The sequence below is a fragment of the Crocodylus porosus genome, unplaced genomic scaffold (assembly GCF_001723895.1).
Source record: "Crocodylus porosus isolate Cpor-Errol unplaced genomic scaffold, CroPor_comp1, whole genome shotgun sequence".
Classification (NCBI taxonomy): domain Eukaryota; kingdom Metazoa; phylum Chordata; order Crocodylia; family Crocodylidae; genus Crocodylus; species Crocodylus porosus.
In genome coordinates, this window is record NW_017728944.1 from 1,560,356 (window position 1) to 1,585,620 (window position 25,265).

Sequence of the window (25,265 nt, forward strand, 5' to 3'; positions counted from 1 at the left end):
TGTTGGTTGCTTCTCTTGCCCTTCTCTATTCCTATCCCTACAATTCTTCCACCACTGTGGTCCAACTCTTTGCAGGAAGTCTTACGCTAAGAAAAAATCAAATTGTAATTCTGGTGGTAGTCATGGCTAAAATTGTAGCCTTGCCAGAACTCAGCTGTGTTTCCTACCAGTCATCCATGCTCTTCCTCTTGTCTGTGCCATTTTTCCTCACAGATGATGGCACTAGAGGGCTGCAGTATGAGATCTATATTTTTTTTTTTCCTTTTCTTAGTGTGGATACATTTTGTGTTCAGCCTTTTGCCTCAGGCTTCTTCCTCAACATTAGGCCTCATGAGGCTTCTTGAATGAGAGCCAGAGTTTCCTCCTTGCTAGCACTCCTACATTTATGTAGTCTTGTCCCACAGTGATGCAATCAATGGGGAACCTTGTTGATTTTAAGAGGTTAGGGAGAGCTTCAGGTTTGTTTGCTCTGAGCCTCTTCTAAATGTGATTTTACAATTAGATTTTCCTGTTACTTTTTTAAGAATTTTTTTTCTTTTCTATGGAAGACCAATGCCATGAAGAAAACTGATATTCCAGGCGGCCAAGGAAAGCTACTATACTCCAAGTGCTGCGAGATGTACAGTGTAGTTAAACTGGAAAAGGACAGATGATTTTCCTCTAAACTTTCTCATATACATATGTTGACAGGAGGGTTCTGAATAACCATGACAGCTGAAGAAAGATTCTTCCAGGCAGGAATGTTGGCTAATTCTGTTGTTTCTCTTAAGTGGAGAGGCAGCAGCCGATGAACATGCAGATTCAAAACTGGGCTATGTCTGCAGTATTAATCTAGAACCAGTGCCTTTATGGCCACACATTTTGGTGTTATAGCTTTGAGTGATGGGTATAAAAGACAGGGCTTTTGTAGGAAAAGAAAATAACTTCAATAAAAATTAAGATCCATAACTGAGGTCTGAATATCAATAGTCTGCTAACTTTAGTTTGTACGTCAGGGAGTGTAATGCCTTTATAAGTCACTGGTTCTGGATCTCTTGAACATCTAGCTCCAGGCCTGATGGTGCTGAGCATTCCAACAGTTATTGGTCAGAGATGCTCCTTGTTCCAAGAAGCTCACTGTCTAGTCAGTTAGCATCCGACTTATTTTTTGGTCGAAAAACTTGCAAGGTTCTCCTGCTTTCTACTTTGTCTGCTTTTTCCTGAGGGCTGATGCAGCTCCAAGCCCTTTTCCTGTGCTGCAGGTACCTTAGTTTGATTCAGTCCCAGCCTGTTCCCCAAGCAATAAAATATCTGTTTTTTGTTAATTAGATTGGGTTTAGGAAGGGGATGCGTAGTTAGTCTTCAGTGCTTTGGACTGTCTTCCTGAACACTTGCATTAGCAGGTTCCTCTGAAGAAGTGAAATTGTCTGCATGCTGATTTCTCCCTCTTTTAAAATTCTCCATTGCCTTAAGCAGATCTGCGTAAGACCTGTGGGAGCCTTTAGCTGCACGTTACAGTTGTGAGGACGTGATGATTTGCTAAGAGCCAAGAGGCTCTTCTTTTTTCTCTCTCTCCATTTCTTGCTTTGATTTAAGCCCTGCCAACCCTGGGCTCTTTCTACCAGCATCACTGCATTGCCATTATTGATGGTGCACAGGGCTGCTTTTCCCATCTCCCTAACACCTTGTTAAAATTCCTTTGCAAGCCACCTGCTACTATAGTATAGGCACTGACTTTAAAAATATGGTAGGGACATAGTTTACCTAGTGCTTGCTCTTTATATATGAGCAGCAAACTCTTTAGTATCTTTTTTCCATCCTCCTCATATTTGAATCCCTGTAATTTCCTGCCCATACTTTGTCCCTGTCTAGCAGGCTCCATTATAGACTTTTTCTCAAAGATACCTGAGAATTCCCCTACCAGATCAAACCACTGGTACCTTCTAGCCCTGTATCTCACATCTAGTACTGGATATTTCACTGGGAGGCCAAGGAACTTGGCAGTAGGCCTTTCCAGAATGAGCTGCCCATTAGAAAAGTTTCTTCCTAACTCAGAGATTGGCTGTGATCTCAAGTGCAAGCATTTTTGTAATACTTGGTTACTTTTTCTGCCTATTCTTGTTCTGATAAATGTCTGATCTTCTGGAATTCTATCCACAATATTTGCTGCAATATCATGGGGCCAGGGATTCTACCAGCTAGCTGTACCAGTGCTAGTCTCAAAATGATTGGTGAGCACTGAGACTCTTCCTGGTGGTTTGAACAGAATAATTCAAACAACTGGAATTTGAACATATTAGCCTGGTGTCGTCCCCCCACCCCAAGTTAACTCCCTGCAGTTAAGATCATGTTAAAACACGGTGCAATACTGTTGGCTTAAGATGAATGTAGCTGGGCAAAGTGAAGGCTGATGGCATTGAGTACTTTAGCTCTGGCCCAGGAAATACCCTTCCTGACATGTTTAGCTTGCCTACCGTTTTTGGTAACGGTTATGCCGATGCTGGCTAGGTCACTTCTGTTGGGTGAGTGTAATTGGTGATGTTAGGACTGGCCATGTATAGAGTCTCTTCCACTTTAAATCAGACAGAGATGGAAGGATAGAAAGTTGAAGTGATTCTGTTGCAGTGCATGTCATAATGTAGTGAACTGATATTTGTGTGCATCAGCCCTGCCTCATGGATTCAACTGAAAACAGTGAACTATATACAGACAGTCCCATATTATTACTGCTCATCAGTATAAGTTAGATTTGATGGTGGGAGCCTGGCCTTTTGGCACAAGATTCAAGTTCCGTCCACACTTGTTGCCAGGTACATGCCCAGCAACAACCATGTTATAAGGAGTTGGGCCCAGCTTTTATAATGAATTTTGTCCTTGGATCGTTAGTTAACCTTCTCAAGGAATATTGGTTTTTATGGCTTGATTTTAATGAAGATGAGTGTTCTTCTCCCTGCTCCCCCCAAATGAGAAGGGGGCTAGTTTTAACACAGCCCTGCATAGGTTATAACAACATGCCTGTCATTCTGACAACTTGGAACTTCATGGCAGCCTTGAGGCTAGAACTTGTATACTCCTGCTGCAAAAGGCTGGACCTCATTCAACTAAGCTAAAGGGAAAATTTTGGTAGCTGTTTTGTTGTACATAGCCCAGAGCACAATTGAGCAGTTCCAATTTCAGCCTGAATTCAATGGTACACATGTACACTACCAACGTCATTTCGTTGGTATCTGACACCAGAGTTGATGTATTTTGGTTCTGATGAGAAATCCTACCAGTGTTGTGGCTGTTTTTCCCAATAATTTAAAACTAGAACGAACCATAATGTGTTCTTTTCTTTCTTTTCAATCATTAGGAGAAATGTCTTGGTTAGTGAGACCTTTTGGGATAAGGACCATTTCTTCATGTTTTTGTATGGTGTCTAGTACAATATGGGCCCTGATGTAGTTGTGGACAGTAGGTATCACTATGACATAAAAGATAATGATAAGAATATAAGTTGTCTGAGCAGCTGAAAATTCAGCTGTGGGTATGGAAAAGGGGATGGGGGTGGGGGAGGGGTGTGTGTTAAAAGCATACCCACCCACAGTTTGCCATCTTGTTTTTGTAAAGTACCATTGCCACTTTGGAAATGCCCTTTTTATAAGATTTCTAATATTTGCTCCAAACAAGACTTAGTTCTGTGAAGTGAAACTCTTGTATTTATAGGTTTGAAATAATGATCTCTGTTCTCCTACAGGACAATATTGACACAAAGTACAGGAATGCCTTTAGTGCATATACACTGCTTAAATAGAGCATAAATGATGGGGCAACTCTTAGTAGCAAGGAAAGTTGGTTCTTCTTTTGATCATATAATGTTTTAAGGTGGCACAATAGAAGTGCAATCAGGTCTTTTGAACAGTCCATGGTAACCAGTGACCCTTCTTGATTAGGAGGTGATTTAAGGTTCAATGGATCTGCAACTGCTTGGCCTCTAAAGGTCATTCTTATTTCAGTTTCCTTGGGCCCTTGTCATTGTTCACAGTATGATTTTTCTCTTCCTTAGAGTAACAAGATTGGCTTTTGTTTTTCAGAAAGTTTTCCTAGTTTTTTGGCAAATATTTGAGAACCCCAAATAAGCTAAAAGTCCAAACCATTTTGATTTGGACCTGTTTTTGCAGAGCCTCATGGGAGTAATAGTTTGTGTTGTCACATGATCCTATTCTCTCCTCTGCAGGACAGGTTCCCTAGTCGGACTGGATCTCTTATGGTGCACCATGATCTCCCACCTTGAAAAAAGACTGGTGGTAAGGAGGTGTATCCTGGGAGTCTCTGGGAAATGTAGTCCAGTGGAATGCCTGATTTCTAGAAAGAAACAGGGACATGAGTCACCTGAACTATAGCTCCCAAGTAGTACTGTAGCAGCATTTCCAGCTTACTATATTTTGGTTTTTGGGAGTTTGGAATCGAAGAAAAATGAACATTTTCTGCAGAAAGGAGAGATTTTTTTTGTTGTGAAAAAAATTATTTAAAACTCACCAAAAATAGCCCTAATCCTAAACTAGTTCATAGTTTTTTGTAAAATATTCTCAACCTGGGTCTAATATTTACCACTAAGTGCAATTAAATAATTTGCGAAGAAAAATAGAGTGAAGACAAGGGCCAGAGGGATTTCTGGCCTTTATACTGTTCGTGTAATGGCTACAGAGTTGGTGACTTCCTAGTTCTATTCATTTTATATTTATGGGCTCTTCTTTTTTCAGATCATCTCATGTGTGTTCTTGACTTTTTGAGGCAAGGACACAGTGTCTGCCTTTGTCATCTTTGGTGTCTTCAGCAAACCTTTAGTCAGTATAAAATAGTTTGGCATAACTGCTTGGTCAGTGCTCATGATTTGTATCATGAACCTTGTGATATTAGCTATATTTTTTTTAAAGTCCCAACTCCTGGAGTCAAGATTATGCTTTCATTCAAAATAATGATTTCTATCCTGTACAGTTCCAGAGAAAAGCTGAGGGTGAGGAGAGACTGCCTACTGGCTAAAAAAGCAAGCAGTCAATACAAAGCCCAATATGTTTTTTATTTTTTTAATTCATGCTTTTTGAGTCATTCTTGTGATTTTGGGGCACTTGTCATTAGTTTGCATATTCAGGGTTGGCAAAACTGGTGCTGTGATTAAAATGTCTCTTCTGTTCTATCTTACATCTGTGCAAACTGTACTGCTGTCTGCCAGTAAGTACAACTCTTCCTTAATAGAGACATGGCTGTATTGGTGAAATGCTACATACATTAATATGGGTGATAAAATATGCTCTCCTGATACAAGGCATCTTTTGTACTGGTGTAACTCTTTTCACAAGATTAGTTGACATAGTTATACCAGCATGAAAAACAAGAGACGCCCAAAACTGGTCTAAGTTTTCCAACTTCACCTGTTCATCACCTTCTTTATTCCCAAGCCTCCATCTTTCAAATATGCATTTGAGGGGCATAACTGCTGGTGTTCCATGCAGCCAGAGGACTTCAGATTCATCAGTAAAATATAATACGTTTCTGTGGGAGAAAGAGATACAGATGGGATTGAGAAGGTTTTTGTCCTGCCTGGCTGCCTGGGTGTGAGCAAGGTAAAGTCTAGTCCAGCATTTCCATTGCAGAGGTTTGCATCTAAACCTCACTGAAACTCAGCATTGTTGTTGTTTTTTTTTTTAATGTACTCTTGAAACAAGCAAATTGAGTCTTCTAGTTGCCAGATTGGAAATATGTGATGGAGACTTGTATCCTTGGACTTGTATACTTCATCCTGTTACTTCATGATATGAAAAGTAGGCTGGAAATTGTTTGGCCTGGTTTTTGTTTTTAAATGGGTGGATTTTTTTACATTTCAAATCTCAGAAATTCTCTCTGGTCTCCTTTAACTTTCATGGAGGCCTTGGGAAGATTTTGTATTGCAGCTATTGCAAATTTTAGTGCATTTTTGTTTTTGCTTCCAAAATATGAAGTAGGCATTTTAATTAAATGGTTGGTTGGCTGGTATTTGTTAACACCTAATTGCAGGGAGTGAGGGGACATCAAGTAACATTTCTCCCCTTCTTAACTGTTCAGCATTCATTCGGTTGGCTTTTATGGGCGTAAGTCACTAGTCTTTAGTCACCATCATCTTCCAATTTTTAGCCAAGATCTGAAATTCTACCATAAAAACAAAGCAGAAGAAAATTCTAAAAAGTATAAAGATTAGATAAATCTCTAATCCAGGCCTCTTTCTAGGCTAAAGAAGCAGAAGGGGACACAGTGAATTTTATCCTTTGCCCCATTGTCAGGTCACTCTAAAAAGATACCAGATCAAATCATAGCCTTGTGGGAGTCTGTCTCATGCAGATCTATAGGATTTGGGCTCCTGGATGTCATATGAGATATAGGCATTTTTGAAAATTCATTCTGTTGTCTATTCTGGAATTCTCATCCAGTTGTTATACGGTTCACAACTGGAGTGTGAACAAATCCTCAGTGCTATCTTGATAGGCTGTGTGAAGTCTTGGAAAGTGGTAGACCTCCATTTCAAATTCTCATAGTGATTATCATGGCATGTCCTGTTTCTTTTATCATCTTGGTGTGATCAGGATGATATGTGGAGCATGTTGGAAACTTGTGTTAATTAAACCTGGTAGATCCTTGGGTTAGAATGTGAGTTATTTGTACATGGTTACCAGTTGGTTTTCAAAGGCAAGTTAAAAAAAGAAAATCCACATTGACTATGGTTTCAAAGCTGCCTGGACTTGGCTTTTAGGAGTGGAATTTGAGAACTTTAAAAAATATCCAGCTTTTCTTGCAGAGGGGGCTGTTTCAAATTGCACCCCCAGAATCACTAGTCAGTTCTGAAAAGCTGCAGCATTTAGTGCTGCAGCTGGGGATGGGCAGGGTGTTGACTGATGGATCCATTTCCTAAGGTTGCAGCTTGTTCTCTACACAAGTGGTCTCCAAAGTGGGGTGCGCAAGATGATCCATTGGGGTGCAGGAAGAAAATATTAGAACTTCTATTTAGATGTATATTTATATAAATATACATATATTGGGGGTGCATGCTCAAATTTTTTTTACTGATAGGGGTGCGCAAATATAAATATACATATATTGGAGGGGGGTGCTCAAAATTTTTTTACTGATAGGGGTGCGCAATCAAAAAAGGTTGGAGACTACTCCTCTACACTGTGCTTATAAACCATGTCCCCTTGGCTTGTGGGTTTCATTTAGGTAAGGAAGGGTGGGCCACCTAATGGGCTTTCTTCCATTTGCTAGTTGCTAGACTTGGAAGTTTAACCAATTAAACTGGGTGGGATCAATGGTCCATCCTTTGTTCTGTGCTGCTGTTGTTCCACTGCTGATTTGTCTTTTGCAGGTTACGCTAATTTAGTCATACAGGCCCCAGTTCTGTAGACACCTGTGGGTCTGTGTAACTTCACTCCCAGAGAGACACCTGGTTTGACTCTGTAGTCTCGTGTGTGAGAAATGGCAGCAGGGTCTGGATCAGCAGTTCTCAACTGCATTAAACTTGAAAGCATCCCTCAGCAAAGGCCAACTCAACTTTCACTTGGTTTTTGACCATGGAAAAGAGCAGTTCTTTTGTTGGCAAGACTGCAGAAAGCCCAGAAGTCTGTGTTTTGGATGCTATGAATTCCTGTTTGAAAGGTCTGGGTTTATCTTGCAAATGTTGTGTAAGTGTTTCCACATCTAATTGTGCTAATCTTGCACAGCACCTTGTGGCACCCTTAAAAAGATCTCAACATCCAGTTTGAGAATCACTGGTCTGGACCTTAGTCATATGGTACCCCTGGATTTGCCCGATATGGAATTCCAGGTAGTTTAGTTGTTTTTATTGCTAAAAAGCCAGCTTTTTTACAAGTATCCATCAAGGTATGGCATAAACTGTTGGATGTGGTATATACAACAGTGCATTTCTGAACCAGTGCATAGAAGGCAATACTTAAGAGAAATGAAACTTGGAGGAAAGAGTATAAAGTAAAACGCTGAAACCAGAGAGGACGGGGACTGTATTCCCAAAGCACAACTGGATGGATGTATTTTTTTTTTCTATCTTCCTCTGAAGCGTCAGAAATTGGCAGCATCTGGGGATGGAGCACTGCTTTGTGCACTTTGTACAGAGAATTCTATTTCTTAGATGTCAGGTTCATGGTCTCAGGATCAGGCTGGTAAAGTGGAGGTTTGGAGGAATTTTCCCTCAAATGGGAACCACCAAGTTTTTCTCCTCCTCCTTCCTTCCTCTGCAATGTGAGCCATTGTTTACCAGCTGAGATGATCTGGGCATTTCACCTTATCTGTCCACCTTGGTCTCTCCTGTTCACTGCCTGTGGCACACAGTTCAGTCTGCCAAGGACTAAAACACTTTAGTTAAACTAAAGTCTGCAAGCTTAATATACGGGTATCTGTGCAGCTCAATGGCTTGTGATATGCACAAGGCCAGACTCGTGTGTACTGCATGCTGTACAAATGTGGCCTTTTGGTTGCTGCCATAATACAAACATTTATTAATAAAAACCAAAGTGTTACAGAACCTGTGTGTGACTTCTCGATCTTTCTCATGCATTTTCCATTGTGATTATACTTAAGAACCTGTCCTGCTATCACTAGGTACAGTGATTGAATGATGCTGCTTTGTGTATCCATCAAAAAAGGGGCGGGGTTGGGGCCAGACCAGAAAAATGAGTATCAGGATTCCTGGGTTCTAGACCTGAGACACTGACTTGGAACAAATCCCTTCTCTCTGTGCCTGTTCCCCTACCTGTAAAAACAGGGTAAATGAACCTGATCTGCCTTATTTATAAATAGCTTTAAGATGCTCAATATAAGCATTTATGCTTCCACTTTCCCTGCATGTTATTCCAGGAGAAATAAAGTCCTTGTTATAAAGTGTGGAGAAAGTGCAAATCCCTACAATGCTAGGTTTTGACTTGTGATACTGCCAAAGCGATAATAGTCATGGAACATTTCTCCAGAGCTCCTTCATGCTCTTCCTGTTGCAACTTGTTACAGGGCTGCTCAAAGCAGAAGGGAAAGGATTTGTCCATCAGGCTGTCTAAAACACTTCCCTTTCTGTCTGTCTGTTTAGCACTTCAGTAACTAGTTAACATTTTGGAGAAAAAATCAGATTTGTTAAATGATTAGTGTATACTGTTTTTATTGCACTGGCACTTAGGTGCCTCAGTCATGGACCAGGATCCTGCTGCACTAGCAGTTTACAAGCACCCAAGAAACTAAACACCCTTTTATCCACCCCTTTCTATGCCCTACTTCTAACAGGAGCTTGAATAGTTTTTCTTGAAAGACAGTCATATATGCTTTGTAGGGTGGTGTTTCCAATACACCCTCACGTATCTTTTTCTTCTTTGTTTTAGGTCAGATGCTAGCACGCCTTTTAGCAGCCTATACCTGACTGGAGCCTTCCTTTAGATAAAGCACCCACCTGAGGGTCCCCGCTCATTGTACATGGCAACAGGCTACAGCGCCGGCGCAGCTCTGAGCCTTCTTCCTTCGTAAGTAACCAGCAGGTGCATCATTCCCCAGCCACAGGGTTGCAAATGGTCCTATGATGATGGCATCTTATATCTCAGTGGGCCAGGTTAGGAAGAGGGGAAAGTGAAGGCAGACGAGGAATGGGTTAGAATGAAGGGGGAGAGGTGTTCAGAGGCCACTAAGTCAGCTTTGCTAGACAAATTCTAGGATCCCTAAAATATGGCTGTCCCACTGGTCCCCAGAGGATAACAGTACTGTTCATAAAAACATAGGAAATGAAGGTAGGAAGGGACCTCAGGAGGGCATCTAGTTCAACCTCCTGCTCAAAGCAGGGCCAGCCCCAACTAATATAATCCCAGTCAAGTCTGTCTAACTGGGTCTTTAAAACTTCCAAGGATGGAGAGTCCACAACTTCTCTGGGTAGCCTGTTGCATTATGTTACTGTGCTCCTAGTGAGAGTTTTTCCAAATATCTAACCTAAACTTCCCTTGCTGCAATTTGAGACCATTGCTCCTTGTTCTGTTATTTGCACTACTGAGAACAGTCTAGCTGTACTCTTTGGAGCAACCCTTCAGGTAGTTGAAGGCTGCTATCAAATCCCCCTACTCCCCACCCCAGTCTTCTCTTTTGCAGACTAAATAAGCCCAGTTCCTTCAGCCTCTCATGTTTCGTGTGCTGCAGCTCCCTAACCATCTTCATTGCCCTCTGTTAGACTCTCTCCAATTTGTCTGAACCCTTTCTGTAGTAGGGTGCCCAAAACTGGACACAGTAGTCCAGATGTGGCCTCACAAGTGCTGGATAGAGGGGAAGAATCACTTCCCTTGATCTGCTGGTAGTGCTCATACTAATGCAGCCCAGGATGCTGTTAGCCTTGTTCAAAAATAGGGCACACTGTTGGCTCACATTCAGCTTAGTGTCCACTGTAACCCCCAGATCCCTTTCTGCAGAGCTGCTGCTTAGCCAGTCAGTCCCCAGCCTTGTAGTGGTGCATGGGATTATTCAATCATATGTGCAGGACTTTGCACTTCTCCTTATTAAATCTGTTGCTACAAGCTAACATGGTTGATGGTCGTTTTATAGTATGGTGGTGCTTGGGAGTCTCAAACTTGTACAGGAATAGGTCCTGCTTAAAGAGCTTACAACCTACATATTGGGATTACTCTCCTGGCTTCAGTGATGGAAGGGCTGATGATTTTAGCCAGGGGATGTTTCTAAAAGCACTAGCAAGTGTGGAGATCAGTTCCACCCAGAACACAAGCAAAGGGTTACCTGCAAAACTGGTTCTTTCTCTGAGTGGGTTGTTGCCTATAATTTAGTCTCTGGGTCTAGGCCCTTCTCTGAAACCATTTAATTTGATGCTCTTGATCTGTGTTGATAACTGGGGTTTGATCCAAAGCCCACTAAAGTCAAAGAAAAAAGTTTCTGTTATGGCCACGTTTTTTAATCGGGGCTGTTATCCAAATCACTCCCTTTCACAAGGCACATCAGCTAAAGCTTTGAGTCAAGACAATAGATGTGACACAAAATGGCTGGATAGGATTCCTGTTGCGTTAGATGACGGAATCAAGATTGTGCACCCATTTAACCAGGGAGACACATGGGGAAGATGGGAAAGGAAGCAAACCAAATGCTAATGTAAAGATCCTGAGGATCACATACGTTGCCTAGTTCAATAGGACCTCTGTCCTGGCTAGTACTGGGAGCACAATGCTGCATCCTACTTGCTGCTATACGGCACCAATTGCCATAGCATCTAGATTCCGGAAACCTTGAATTATCCTAACAAGCCTGCTGTCTCCTGAGCAGTTTGGGTAGTTGGAATGGTAATAAATGTTCCTTATAGCAGCTGCACTTGTATCTTCCAGCAATGCAGACCTTGCTAGATTTTTCCAGTTACCTAATGGCTCATGGAGTTCCTATCCTTATTATTAAATTGCCAGCTCCTAAGAGGCAGAACTTGCTGTCTTGCTCTGGGTTTGTCCAGTGCCCATTACCATGAGCTCCAAGACTGATACTCCCATTTGTCTTGCAGTATGGAGATATCTTATTTGTTTCTAAACAGTTTCAGTGAGAGCCAGGTGCTGCACTGAGTGCTGTACATACCTCATGTCCCTGCCCCAGCATATACACTCTTGATTAGATGGGATGGACAAAGGGTGAAAGAAAAGAAGGATTTCCCGCCCCCAGCTATTTTAGTTAGTTAAGTGACTTGCATGGGGACTTAATGGCAGAGCCAAGAACTGAAGCCAGGCCTCCTAAATCCTAGTCCCTCTCTGCTCCCCCCCACCCCCAATTTAGTTTTAGGATCAGCCTTCTTTTCTTTGTCTGCATGGTGTTGCACCAGCTATCCCTTGCCTGGGAGCAGATGCAGAAGTGGGGGCTAAACAAAGCCTCCATAGTCTGGATTCAGCTAAAGGGCGTTCGGACTTGGAGCCTGTGTACAGTCTGGAGTCAAGGGGTAGTCAGTGCTCGGATGCAAGCATTTGCAGCTGCTCATCCTTTTCATGCAACAGGCAGGACTTCATTCTGGAGGGTGAACTGGGGTACTGGCTGTGAACAGAAAATGGACTGAAGCTCCAGGAGCCAAGTGAATAGCTGGGAGTGATTAGCCATTTCTGGCTTTGTATGTAAATGGGGTCAGGTATTCTTTGCTTGCTGGAGGCAATGCACACCCTTAACTGATTTACCCCTCTTTCCCCCTTAATTGATCTGAAACTGGGCACAGAGCTCCTGGGAGGGTTATGAACTGTCCAGAAATGCCAGAAATGTGTGTGAGCAGGAACTAGCCACCAGGTGTCACTCTAACCACAGTGACAAAGTGCTCATGTAGAGAAATAAAGAGCCCTTTAAAAAAAACAACAACAACAAAAATCCTAATGTTAGTTTGTCGCTCTCAATTTTGGCAGCTAAATTTGTCAATCCAGGTGCTATTTATATCGGCACCAAAAGGTTCTTTCTGCAATTAAATGTTTCCTTCCAGATCTGTTAACACCTTACGTTGGCGTTTGAGAAAGACTTGTCCCCCCAAGTGAGCAAGATTTGCTGCTTCCTTCAGTGCCTTAGCACATGGGAATCCTCTAGAAAAGACTTGCTGTTATAGCCCTTGACAGCTGTGGTGGCTATAAGTCTGTGCAAAAAGAGGTTGCTATCTTTGCACCCCAGGTAGAGGGAGGAAAACTGAGGGATAGGGAGTCAGCAGTAGAGTTGGGAATGGAACTGCTTCTGCCTGACTTCCAGCTGTTCGGTCATGGTGCTTTCTGGCTTATTCTCAGCCTGAAACCTGCTTAGAGGTGAACTCATTTGTTGGGCAAAGTGTTTTTTTTTCCCCTCCTGTTGCCTAGAATTAGTCTGTGTGGTACTGGGCAAGAGATGATTGTATATGTGGGGCCCTGGAGATCAGAGTTTGGTTCCCTGTTCTCCTGCCTTCTTGGGTCTGGTGTTCGACATGTCCCTCAATCCCCCTATGTGCTCTGAAGAATGTTAGTTGTTTCCTGCCTCTCCGGGGTGGAGGTTATAAAAGTAAATGTAGTGAAGTACTGGGATTCCACAGCCGTGGGAACTACGTGAATGCCCAGAGAAATTCAAAGCCACATAAGTGCTGCTAGTTTCAAAGTCCAGCACAGGCACTAATGATATTATGTTTTTTGCCCAGGGAAGAAGGTGGGAAGTGGAGGAGGAAGAAACAAGAAAGGGAATAATCCAGGGGGCAAAATATATGTCAATTGACATAAATATACAGTGCATTCCCCTCCTACTCCCCTCCCCCCCACTTTAATACTAGTGTGTGCTGCACTTGTTTTATGTGGCATTTTGTCTCTAATGTGGGAAGCGCCAGATATAATAGTGTGCGTGTGTGGGAGAGAGAATAGAATGGGTCAGATTTAAGTAGAGAACTGGTTTAATCTGCCAGCTCTTGTGATGTGAGCAGGTTTGCTGAAAGGCCTCAGCTCCTGGAGTCATGGGGTCAGGTGAAAATCTGTTTTTGATTTGACAAACGGGTGTCTAGTCCTTGTAGCTCAGAGAGAGCTTGTAAACATGAATTTGTGGTTCAGATACCAGTATCTCAAATGTATTATTGGGTTTAAAAATGAAGGGCTTTTTTCAGTGTGGAGGACTCAGGATTTCAGCATATGTAGGGCTGGCAGTGCTGCTGAAATGAATCTGAGTGGTTAGCAAGCCCTGTGCTGGCCTGTTCCTCTCCTCCCCTTCTGACTCCCTGCGTCCATGCTATCTTCTAGCAGTTTGTGGGATAATCTTTGCTTGTACTAGCACTTTGGAGTAAAGGCTACTGCCTGCCAAATGTAGTTCAGGATGCGCCTGCCCTCTCCATAGAGGATGCAGTCTCTACAATATCCACAGGAGGGCACTGCAAACTCATAAACATCCCCTCCCCCCTCTGACACATGCACACTGGGTTGAAAGCGCTAACCTGCTACCCCTTACCAGCCCAGCTTACACTCTTCTTCCAAGAGCTGTGTGTACAGCTGGGGAGATGGCTTCAGAGTCTCTGGGTGAATGGGAACTGAATTCCCCTTTGCTGTTCATTCACTTTTCACACTCATTCTACTTTGCTTCTGTGAATGCATGTGCGAGCCAAATTCTGACCACCTTGCCGAAATGTGTTCCATGTGTCAAATGAGTTTTGGTGGCAGTTAGCTTGGCACCTGTCTCTGGAGGAGGGTTGTTGAAGATGAAGAGCAGGTTTTGGTTGAGGGGGCCAGTGGAAGTCTTGTGTTGGGGTTACAGAGCTGAGCCCTTCTGCAGCGTGCATGGGCTGCAGTGCAGGTGGTCCAGAGAGAGTGCTGTGGCCTTACCATAACAATAAAGAAGGAGGGATGGGTGGGTGTTTCATTAAGGCTGTGGACTGGGGCTTAGGATATCTGGCTTTAGTTTCCAGCTTTGTCACAGACTCTGGGCAACCTTGGGCAAATCACTTAATCTCCCTGCACCTCCACTCATCCAGCTCAGAAATGACAGTTCCCCATCCCTGTGGTTTATCAGCTTGCGTGGTTTGACTGGGAAGGCACAGGATGGTGTAGTGGGTAGGAGACCTTCTTAGGACTGAGGAAATCTGTGTGTATTCCCTGCTTCACTACACTTTCCTTGGGCAAGTTGTATGTGGCTTAGTTTCCCATCTGCACAGTAAGGGTAAATAGGGCCTTGGTGCCTGCGGGTGGTGTGATGATAAATGCATTGAAGGTGTGAGGCACTACAGGAGCAGAAACCTTAGGTACCAGGATTCTCCTGAGACCATTTTGGAGGCAGCACCCATATGTCTGGAGGGTATAAAACCCAGCCACGCTCGGGAGTAATTGGCTCTGGGCTCAGACAGCCACAGGTAGGATTAAAATAAGTAGCCTCAGCCCGAATTACTAGACTTGGTTTCTTTTTATTCAGTTTCTGTCTGTGCGACTCAGACATAAAACTAAACCCCCAGCCCTCCCCCACCCCACTTCTGTTCTCATCACCTGCAGTTGGTTCAGCACCTCCAAGGGCTGGGAAGCATTTGTCTCTTGCTGCGCTGCAGCAGCCTGCAGTGGAGCTTTCCAAAGTTCCTTTATTGGCACTTGTAGACAGCAAGGGTGCTAAACTGGTGGATGCCACACACATGTTAGTCAGCATAAGAGGCAGTGGTGTGAGGAACTGCAGAAAGACCTTGGTGTGCTTGGCAATTGGGCAGCAGTCTGGCAGGTCCAATCCAGTGTTAATTGCAAAGAATAATTTGAGCAGTTCATATGTGGGGTACAGTCCTGTAAAAACTGTAACCACAGTGGGGGGAAAGTCCACCTTCTTGCCACCTGATTGACTTCTATGCTGTCCCTCACTATAACATCCGCATGCCTCACAGTCTCTCTTATGCCCTGCTGCTCTCTCTGATGCATGGCAGTGACAGCTATCACCATTGCACATGTGGAGAACTGAGGCACCGAGAGGTTAAATGACTTGCCTCTGGTCACAAAAGGAGGTTGTGGCAGATCAAGAAATAGAGCCAGGTCTCCCAAATCCCTGGCTAGTACCTATATGCCGCTGGATTGTGGTTCCTGAGAGGTCAGTAGCTCCCACAGCACCTTTTTTCAATGTCAGTCCTTTGTTTGAATGCCACTGTCTTACAGACTGGAAGAAGACAGACCTGGACTTCTGAGTTGAGCTAGGCAGGGCAAGGGTCAACCAAGGGAGGCAGAGCTGTGAATCCAGGTGTCAAATCCTTTAGGTAGAAAAATCAAGACCTGAGGCTATGTTGCAACTGGCTGGGTCACCTGGTCTGTTGGTTTGTTCTGCTCCCTAGCGTGACTTCACGGTCAGCGGCTCTTTAGCTTGCTCAGAAGAGGGTTAAACAATGGGGAGGAGGTTTCAACTAGAGCAATTTCTCTAATCCAGCAGAGAAAGGCAGAGCAAGACCCAGCAGCTGGAATCCCAAGCTGTAATAAATTCAAGCTAGGGTAAGGTGCAGAATTTAAAGGGAAAGTTGTCAACTCCCAGAATAACTAACACAGTGGGTTTGCCATACCTTGGAGTCTTCAAATCGCAACCTGGTGTTTCCTCCAAGAGAAGCTCAGGCTGAAGGACCAGAAATCTGACAATGCCAGAATCTGTAGGCTGGGAAAAAAGTTGGGTTAGGTGGCCAAGGTGGGGATTTCTGGTTTTTGACTGTGAATCTGCATAGGCTGAAGCATCTTGGCTCATTACAGTTCAGATGGCAAATTTTCTCCATGCACCCATTTGCCAGTGGGGCTTGACTTGCGTTTGTAGGGACCCACTCTCTCCAAGAGTTCTATCTCCAAGGGTTGTGCAATCACCTTTCTTTTAGCAATAGTGCATGTGTGCATGCACATGTGGCCAGAGAAAGATGGTGCATGGTGGATGCCTGCTCTTTGGGAAGCAGAATGTGGTGTCCCTGAAGTGTTACCACCTGGCCTCTCTATGGATTCCTTCCTGCCTTGAAATTGAAAGGCCCTATTACTGCCCTTTATGCTCCCAGGCTGAGCTGGAGGAGGCTTTGCCAGCATGCCCCAGTCTGGAATCTCCTCACTCTGTTCTTGGCCATTCTTACCTCTTCTGCCTGTCTGCTACATTGGGACACCAGGTGCATGAGCTGCCTTCTCTGTAGCAGGCAGGCCACCTGTCCTCAGCGATCTTGGCTGGGCTGAGCCAGCTCCTGTCCCTCCCCCTGACCCATCCCTTCCCCAGCAAAGGCGGCTTGATTAAAATGCCAGCACAGTTGGAATTGCAGCACAGCTGGTGTTCCTGCCAGCACCCCGAGCTGAAAGTCACTGAAGATTAAAATCTCCAATTAGCGTTAGAGTGAAGCCGGCAAAGCTGCATGGATTCCAGAGCCCCAAAGGCTCTGGCCCCCTTATACTGCCTCTGACATGGGGGAATTAACCTCTACATTGATCCCTGATCCTCAGCCAGGGTGCCATGAGATCTTTTCAAGGGTGCCATGGGGTTCCATGCAATGTTAGCACAGTTAGGTGTGCCAGCGTGATTCACAAGATAAATGCAGCATTCTTGCATAGGAATCTATAATGTTAAAACATTCTGACCTGTTGTGGTCTTTTTGAGTTCTTTGCAACAGAAGAATTGGTTTTATTCTTTTACGGTTAAGAAATGAGTGAAAAATTGAGCCGCTGACATAGCTCCTTTTGTTTCCTGTGTCCTCCCATTCTATTTTTCCCTGTAGATTGAATCTGACCTTAATTCCAGGTTACTAAATTGAGTAGAAGACCTCCTTCCTGCTCTGGGACTGCACTTCCTTCCCCAGGCCATTTCTAGTCTGTCCCTGTATCTGTTGCATCTGCTTGGCACCAAGGTGGAGTACACAAGTCATGATTGCTACCAGAAGTTGTCCACATGGGGTGGTCATTCTTTATCCCTACCCCTGCCTGGTCAGTGGATGAGAGGACTCTGGTGGCCAAACGGCAACATCACAGGCCCTGGCCCCTGGCATCTGTCTGATTTCTGCATCTGTCTCTGTTTACCTGCCTGTCATGTCCTTTGCTGATATGCACATCTTCACTAGGAATTGCAGGGTACTTGGGCACCCCAGTCTGAGCGTAGTCTGAGAGCCAGGGGACACCTGCTCACTTTACCAGCTTTGGCCGTCTTGGCCACCTGTTCCAGTGGCTTGTAATGTAAGAGTGCCCGGAGGCCGTAGTGGAGAGCAGGCCCCCTTCCATCATGCTAGGTTCTGTATAGACACAGGAATAGATGGTCCTTGCTCTTCAAAGAGGTTATGGCCTAAAGAGCAAGCTGTTGAGAGGGGAGGGTGGAGAATGGAGGCACAGAAATGGGAAGCAATTCAGCTGAGGTCATACAAACTCGAAGGAGGGGAAGTGACTTGTCTGCAGTTACACAGCAAGTCAGTGGAAGAGATGGAAACAGCGCCTGGCTCTCCTGTGTCACTGTGTCTATGGGCCAGCCTGCCTGTCACCTGTGTTCTCAGCCTCTTCTGAGGTCTCTGCCACCCCTCCATGTGCCTGCCATCCCCATCTTTGATACTTTGACTTATTCTCTGCCCTGTGTGGCCTTATGTCTTTTCCCATCTCCCCCTGCTTTCCTCAGATATGAGGGGCAATGTTCACTAGCCACTCCTGCATTGTGGCTTACAAAGATTCATTTTTCCCAGTAGCAAATGGGGGTAGGGAGGAGAGTTGGCACCGAGTCCATTCCCTCGTCCGTGGGCGAAGTCGGTAATGAGTGTGTCGCTGGATTCAACCATTCGTGTCCCAGCTGTCACATCATTACCACGCTCTCCTCCCCAGGTCCTTTATTCACTGTCTGTCTGTCCCATCCGTCTGTAGCATGCGTGTGAGGGGAGACAGGGCATGGGGATTTTTGGGGGGGAAGGCTTTTCCCTGCACAATAGTTCACCTCTGCTCTTTTCTGTCCAGATTTTTGGGGGTGCGATTTAAGGCGGTTTCATCCCCAGCACTGATTCCTCATGCCTTCAGAAGAGCTAATCACTGGAGCAGGATTAGCATCAGCATTAATAACATACAGTATTAAAAACCCCAGATTTGTCAGTGCCATCCGCAAAGAGGATTTTTGGGTGCCATGCATGTGCCCATGTCTGCCTAGCAACCTCTCCCTTCGTTAGCTGATCTCTCCGACAGCTCTACCTGCCCTGACCTTGCCAGCTTCAGCTCTGCTATCTTAACTAGGCAAGGGGGGTTGTGTAACTTCAGGAGCAGCAGGGCCTGGCTGATTAAATTTAAAAACTCTATATACTGGCCATGGAGAATGGTGCATGCGCGCTCACATGCACACACACCGCCACCCTAACAGACTGGCACAGCACTGCTGGCTGAGGTTCAGAGAACCCTCCCATATTCCTCTCTCACTCAAATCAAAGCACAGCTGAGCCAAGACGGAGGGGGGACTGGAAAGGGGGGGTATATGGAATGGGCCTGGAATTGCACGTTTTCACCTGCCATTTAATTGGATGTATTTTTAATTAATGGTGCCTCTGGGACCAACATGAGACAACATGATCTCTGAATAGGGACAGGGGAGGAATTGGGAAAGGTACAAGGATTGGACTACAGGGTGCGCTTACCAGGAAAACACTGCCATCAATCACGGGCTACTTTCAGCTCTGGACTTCTGGCTGGTGATCAGCGAGGAAGCAGAGGGGTGGAGAGATGGGGGAAGGAATCACGGTATTCTGGCCTCTGCCTCTTCACCAGCTTGGAGTGTTGGAGAAGGGAGAGTTTGCCCCATGAGGTTCATGAGGAGGAAAACCCCTTGTACACGTGACATGAGCCACATGTTCTCAGCTGCTGGCACTATCGTGTTAGATTCTTAAAAGGCTGCTCATTGTGGTTGCCCCCCAAGAGACAATAACCCAGAAGATAATTTCTTCTCTGGGCTTCCCCCCAAAGTAGGTGAACTGCATGAGAGGGATTAGGGCTTGTTTCTGTGGGCTAGGTGGCCTGGGACCCCTCCCTCAGCTTGGATCATGGGGCTTAGAAAGTCCAAAGGTCTTGTCCTAAAAGCTTAAGTTACTGGCAGTCTTCAGTCTCCCTTTGCCAATGACCAGTGAGCTGAGACCCAGTAGACCTACACAGGGCAGGTCAAAAGCCGAAGCACTTTTTTACTGGTATTGAGTTACTGGTACACTGTACAGGCAAAGTGGATCCAAGTATGGATACAGTCATACTAGCAAAGCTGTGCTTTGTACTAGTAGGGTTAGGCCACCCTCTAGGAATGAAATGAGTTGCATGTGAAAAAGGGCAACTTATGTAACTGCATCTGGAGTACAGTGGGGTCTTTTTAAAAATCAGTACTGTTCAATCTGTATTGCCCTTTCTATGGATGTTCCAGCACAGAGTTGCTGTATACCACCCCTTCCTTAGGATATAGTTCACTGGTGTTAGCACCGTTAAACTGGTATAACAGGATCCCTGCTGGGTAAGGGTGCCACTAGACTAGTGGCAAAAGCATCATGCCTGTGCTAGAAGAAGAGATGCAGTTTGGTTGAACCAATATAGACATGGCAACTTTTACCTATGTTAGATGGCACAAATGAATCTGGGCTCCACCCAATCCCAGGGTTCACCCCAACCAGTAACGCATGTTAAAATGCAACTTGCCCTGTCTTGTCTAGACAGTGGCTTTAATACAAATTTAGAAATGTACTTCTTTTCTCATGAAAAAGAGGCCTTTTTCAGGCTGAGCCACTACACGTGGTGTCGACAGAGGGGTTGACTCATAGAAAATGAGGGTGGGAAGGGACCTCAGGAGGTCATTTAGTCCAATCCCCTGCTCAAAGCAGGGCCATCCCCAACTAGGTCATCCCAGCCAAGACTTTGTCTAGCCGGGTCTGTAGCGGTTGCAATAGGCCTGTACCAATTTTGGGTGTAGATGGGCATAGAGAGCAAAACCACAGCCTGGCAACTTCTATTCAGCCCTGCAAACCCAGTGGCCTTTAAACACCACCAAAAGACTCTGTCAGCATTACCCATAGCACCTCTTTCCTGCCATTTCAAGTGTTTGTAACACAGGAGCTCCTCCGTTGCCCACTTTTTTCTGTGTTTATGTAGTGCCTCATTCCACCGAAAACAAGACACTCCCTGCCTCAAATACAGCCTGAATGGCCTTAGAAACCACAGTGTGCATCTTACCTTCTGTAGCACGAGAAGGGCTAATGGCATTGTGGTCACTGAGCTATAAGCACCCAGATGGAAGGTTCCTACAGAAAGGGTTAAAGATGCTATGCAGGAACCATGCCCAGGGGACTGAGACCTTTCTCCTTGGTGTGTTTGGGGCAGCAGCCCAGCATGTGAGTTAATGCCCAACAACCTCCCCTAGCCTGTGCAGTATGAGAAATGGCCTTATGCAAGGGGCTTCCGAGATGCCAAGTTCAGGGTCTGAGGGAGGAAAATGGGCATGGATTGTCCATGGCAGCATCTGGATCAGCTTCAGTTCTGTGTCTGTGTGAGGCAGAGGCAGCTGCTGCTTGGCTGGGGGCAGTGGTGCTTGGCCCGAGGCCTCTGCCTGGGGACAGTTTGTCCCCACATCTGTTGAGGAGAGAAGGAACGAGACTCACCTACATTCTGTCAATAGGCAAATTGTACTGAGAAAAAACCCTGACTCCATGTCTTTGCAACGGTTGTCCTCTTAGGAACTGGGGCAGTTGCCCCATTGAGATCTGAAGCTGGACATTGGCGCAGTGTGCAAACCCTCCACAACTTGGGGCGCCTGTCCTCTGGGCTGCCGGGTTCCACTGGCCTGGGCTGATGCCATCGGGCAAACGTTTCTCAGCCAAGCAGTGACTGGGTGTCCTTCCAAGAATGGCTGCATGGGTTGGATGGGGAAAGCAACTTCCGGCAGACTCTGTTCCCTAGCACAGCTCGGGCACAGAAGGAGAGCGCGATGGCACATTGTGAGGAGAGCGATGGGGGTGGGGATTACCATGACAACAAGCTGGGCATGTTCTTGGGCTTTGTCTTTTTCGAGCAAACTTCTGCTCCTGCTCAGTCACCATTTTGCTATTGTCTCTCCAACTTGCCCTACATCCCAAAGATAATGATTACACAGGACATAATTGCCTCACTTTACCCTTGTGGTGGGCTTGGGGCATCCATTTGGCCACTGGTGGGTTTTTTTTTATTTGAACCCATGCAATTATATTCCATGCATGATAATTTCCTTGCTGCTCCAGAGCCAACAGCCCAGGCCTCTTGCTGACAGAAGGGACTTTTGGGTCATTTTAGCAGTGGGGGATACTGAAGTAGGGGGGTTGTTACAGGCCGTATGGCAGTCTGAATTGGGGTACTGTTTGCTGATGTATCTGTGAAGTCCTTCAGGCTGTGGTTTGTTATGACAATATTCAGATGTTCAAGAGGAAAGAGATGACCTGCCCGAAACCCAAAGGCTTCTGCTTCTCACAAGTTATGAAGTTCCACTCCCCTGTTGGACAGAGATGGACACATTGTGACATCTTCTCCAGATTGCCTAGAGGGCACAGGACTTTCTGCGCCAAGTTGTCTGGCCCTTTTCCTCTACCACATCCAGATCTCAAGCAGGGTGACATATGGCTCCTTTGGGTCATATTCCCCAGGAAGTGGGCATTATCAAAGCATAGAACTGGCCACAGCATCATGGCAATGTGATGCCAGACAGTTTCAACAGTTTGGTCCTGCCTGCAGAGATGAATCTGAAAAGAGATGATGAGCCCTCACTCCCAGCTTGCCTCTCATTGACTGCCCCGCTGCTCAGAGGAAGTGTTGTAACTGAGGCTACAGCTCTAATGCAGATCTGGCATAAGGAAATGTCATGGCTCCTCCTCTCCACCCTGGACAGGACTTCTTCCCTGAATAGAAAACAGTTCTGGATTTTAAAGGGGCTGTATTTTGTGAGGGGCTGAGTACAATTCTGTTGAAGGAAGATCAAAATCAGCACAAAAGCTAAGTTCAGCATGAGTTTAATTGCTCGTGACCAGGGGCATTGAAGGAAGCTCTGTCAGCTCCTTGAGAGATGAGAGACTTGAGTTTCTGGGGTAAACCCCCTCTCTAGATGCTTCTATCAGAAACCACGTTGGGCAGTCATGGACACAGCCTAAGGGAAGAGCAGTGCAGGAAGAAGGAAAGGTCAGAGTAATTGAAACTTCAGTTCACGACTGGGTCACACAGAAGCTCAGACACTCATGGACTGTGGGGTGTACCAACTTATAAAAGGTTGGAGGGTCCATTTGCTGGCATGGCTTTTGACTTGAACCATTCTGATGACAGCCATATAGAGCAGAGCCTGTTGTTGCCTCAGTGCATTCTGGGACCCCTCAAGAGCATGGAGTTGACCCTCAAGAGCATAGGCTTGATGCTAAGAGAAGTGGCCTAGTCGCACATTTTAGCACATGACCATGAATACCACTGCTGTTTAGCCTGTGCTGCTGACCATCTTTGGATGACCAGGGGTTGCTATAAGTTGGGAATAACTACTGTGTGTGTTTTGGGGAGCATGTCTAGCAACTGCCTTTGTTCTGCTTGGCTCTGGCCTCTTAGAAAGCCAAAGGAAATAGCTGCTGTATGGCAAAGTCCTAGCTAAGTCTGTACCCAACAGGGCCTCTTGGTGAGTGTGAGATAGCTAAGGTCCCTGAAAGAGAAGTGATAGGTAACAATGCAGTGGAGTACAGTGGGGGAGCCCAGTAGGTGAAAAGGGAAATAAATGGCTAATAAGCCAAGGACACAAACTTACAGTAGATTCTACTGAGCAGCTGTGGGTCCTTCCTGTGCTAGGAGCCAGGGGGGAAGGGGTCCCATCCACATTAGTGTTGCAACAACAGCTGCCACTGGAGTGCTGTGTACCTGGACAGCTCTTTGCATCCATACCCATGTACTAGTACATCAGATGCAGCAGCTTGGTGCAGTGGACAGAACCAGGCCATTTTCCCTTCGTTAGGCTTGGGCTCCATGGCTAACAGATCCTATTTTCCCCCTTTTGACACTCCTGTAAACTCTACTCCATAACCTTCTATAGGGCTGCACCTACCAGGACTGCTAAGCCTTGTGGGGCACTACCCCACCTTTCCTTTACCCTGAGGAACACTCTCCCCCTCCCCATACAGCCCCCCAATACCTTTGCTTTGTTTATTTCTTTCCTTTCCCCATCTCCCACACACACTGCTGCCTGCAAAAGGGGGGCCAGGCTGGAAACCTCTGGAAGGGGAGCACAGCTGGTGCACTAGCTTCCAGCTCGGCTGCACTAGCTTTCCCATCCTCTCCCCCACTCTCCCCGCCTTCTGGCAAGTCCCAGTCGGAGGTGGGGTGGCGGGGTGGTATCCCGCTGATACGGAATGCTGTCTCCCTGGTGATGTGCAAGGGCAGCTGCCCTGAAGAGCAAGTGTGTGTGTGTATGCACATGCGTATGCGTGTGGTGGGGGGAAGGAGCCTGGCACTCCCATCTCACTCAAATCAGGTGCAGGTTGCCTAATGTAGGGCAGGCATTAATATTTAGTGTCATTTGGGGGATTTTTTGTCTTGTTTGCTGCATAACAGCCTTCTGCACTGGAATGCAAAGTGCAAGCTCCTGCCACAGCTCCATCACAAACTCCAGCAAGCCAGAGGGGAACTGGGTTCTGCTTCCAAGGCACCTGTGTTGGCCCATTGCTGGGCCCTGCTTTGCTACTGACAGGTTCTTGCTCTTCCCTCCTGTGCTGCCACCCATCTTAACAGCCAGTGCTGTGGCGGTGTTATCCAGCCTAGCTTTGTGTCTGGTGCTGCTAAGCCTATGGAGAGAGACAAAGCAGCCAAATCTACAAGATTATGGATTGGCCCTGATGAGTCCTGCCTGCCAGGCTGGACACTATACAGCCTTGAAATAGCACAGAATGATCTATGCCCTACAGACCTCTTAGCTTAAATAGACAAAGTGACCCAGTGAGTCACCCAGGCGGTCTGTAGCAGAGCCAAGACTTGCATCTGGGTCTCCTGGTTCCTAGTCCAGTTTTCTTTCCTTTGCGTCCCCCAGGTTGCCTCTATCCCACTTCAACACATGTGGGTCTTCCTACCAATTACAGTATGGAAGTAGGGTAACCAGCTGCTGTCTCATGAGGATTTCTAGAGGTAGCCTCTTCCAGAAGAATTCTTTTGTCCGTCTATATAATGGAATCAGTACCTCTCTTGCAGAGAGGAAGCAAAGCTTTTGCAATCTATGGGGGAAACATCCTTCGAGGAGACTAAATCCTAGGGTGGTTGGGATAAATTAGACAAGCTTTTGAATGCAAGGCATTCTTCATCAGGTTGCTCAGTCCAGAAACTCCCTAGGATGAATAATACCTAGAATTCCCGCATGTTCAGTGAGAGGCAAGGATTTTGTTTATTGGCATGATGGGAATCAATGCAAACCTAAACCTAAAGCCTTATAATGCTTCTTCACGTCAGGGGGACCTTTGTGCCCTTCTAAACACATATTTACTTTGTTTCCTTCCTCCCCAGAGGGTTGGGGTGTGTTGTGCTTCAAAGAGGCCCCTTTACATTTTGGTATGGTCTCCATATTTCCCCCACCACCTTGTGTCTTGGCAGCAGCTCTCTTGTGAGGACAAAGAAGATGGGATGGGAAGAGTGGAACAAAAATGGAGGGAATAAAAGGGATGAAGAGAGATGAAATCCCATAGTGTAAGAGCTTCTTAGCATTGATGGTGATTTATTGGAAAGAGGGAGATGTTGGATGGGTCTGATCAGAAGACCCTACAGGGAGAGCTGCTGTCTCCGTGACTCAGGCCCTGTAAGCAGCATCTCCAACTTCTATCCCATTCTGTACATGCTGCAAGAAAGAAGCTGCCT

At 45.7% G+C, this 25,265-nt stretch overlaps 1 protein-coding gene across 1 annotated transcript in view; it reads left to right on the plus strand.

The window, feature by feature from the left end:
- The window catches only part of CDK12 (cyclin dependent kinase 12), an 82,451-nt gene that overhangs the window by 45,903 nt on the left and 11,283 nt on the right, over nt 1–25,265 (plus strand). Inside the window, exon 14 of the transcript XR_002103766.1 lies at nt 9,366–9,503. The gene's annotated coding sequence lies outside the window, so the exon portion shown is untranslated. The remainder of the gene's footprint in view (nt 1–9,365; nt 9,504–25,265) is intronic.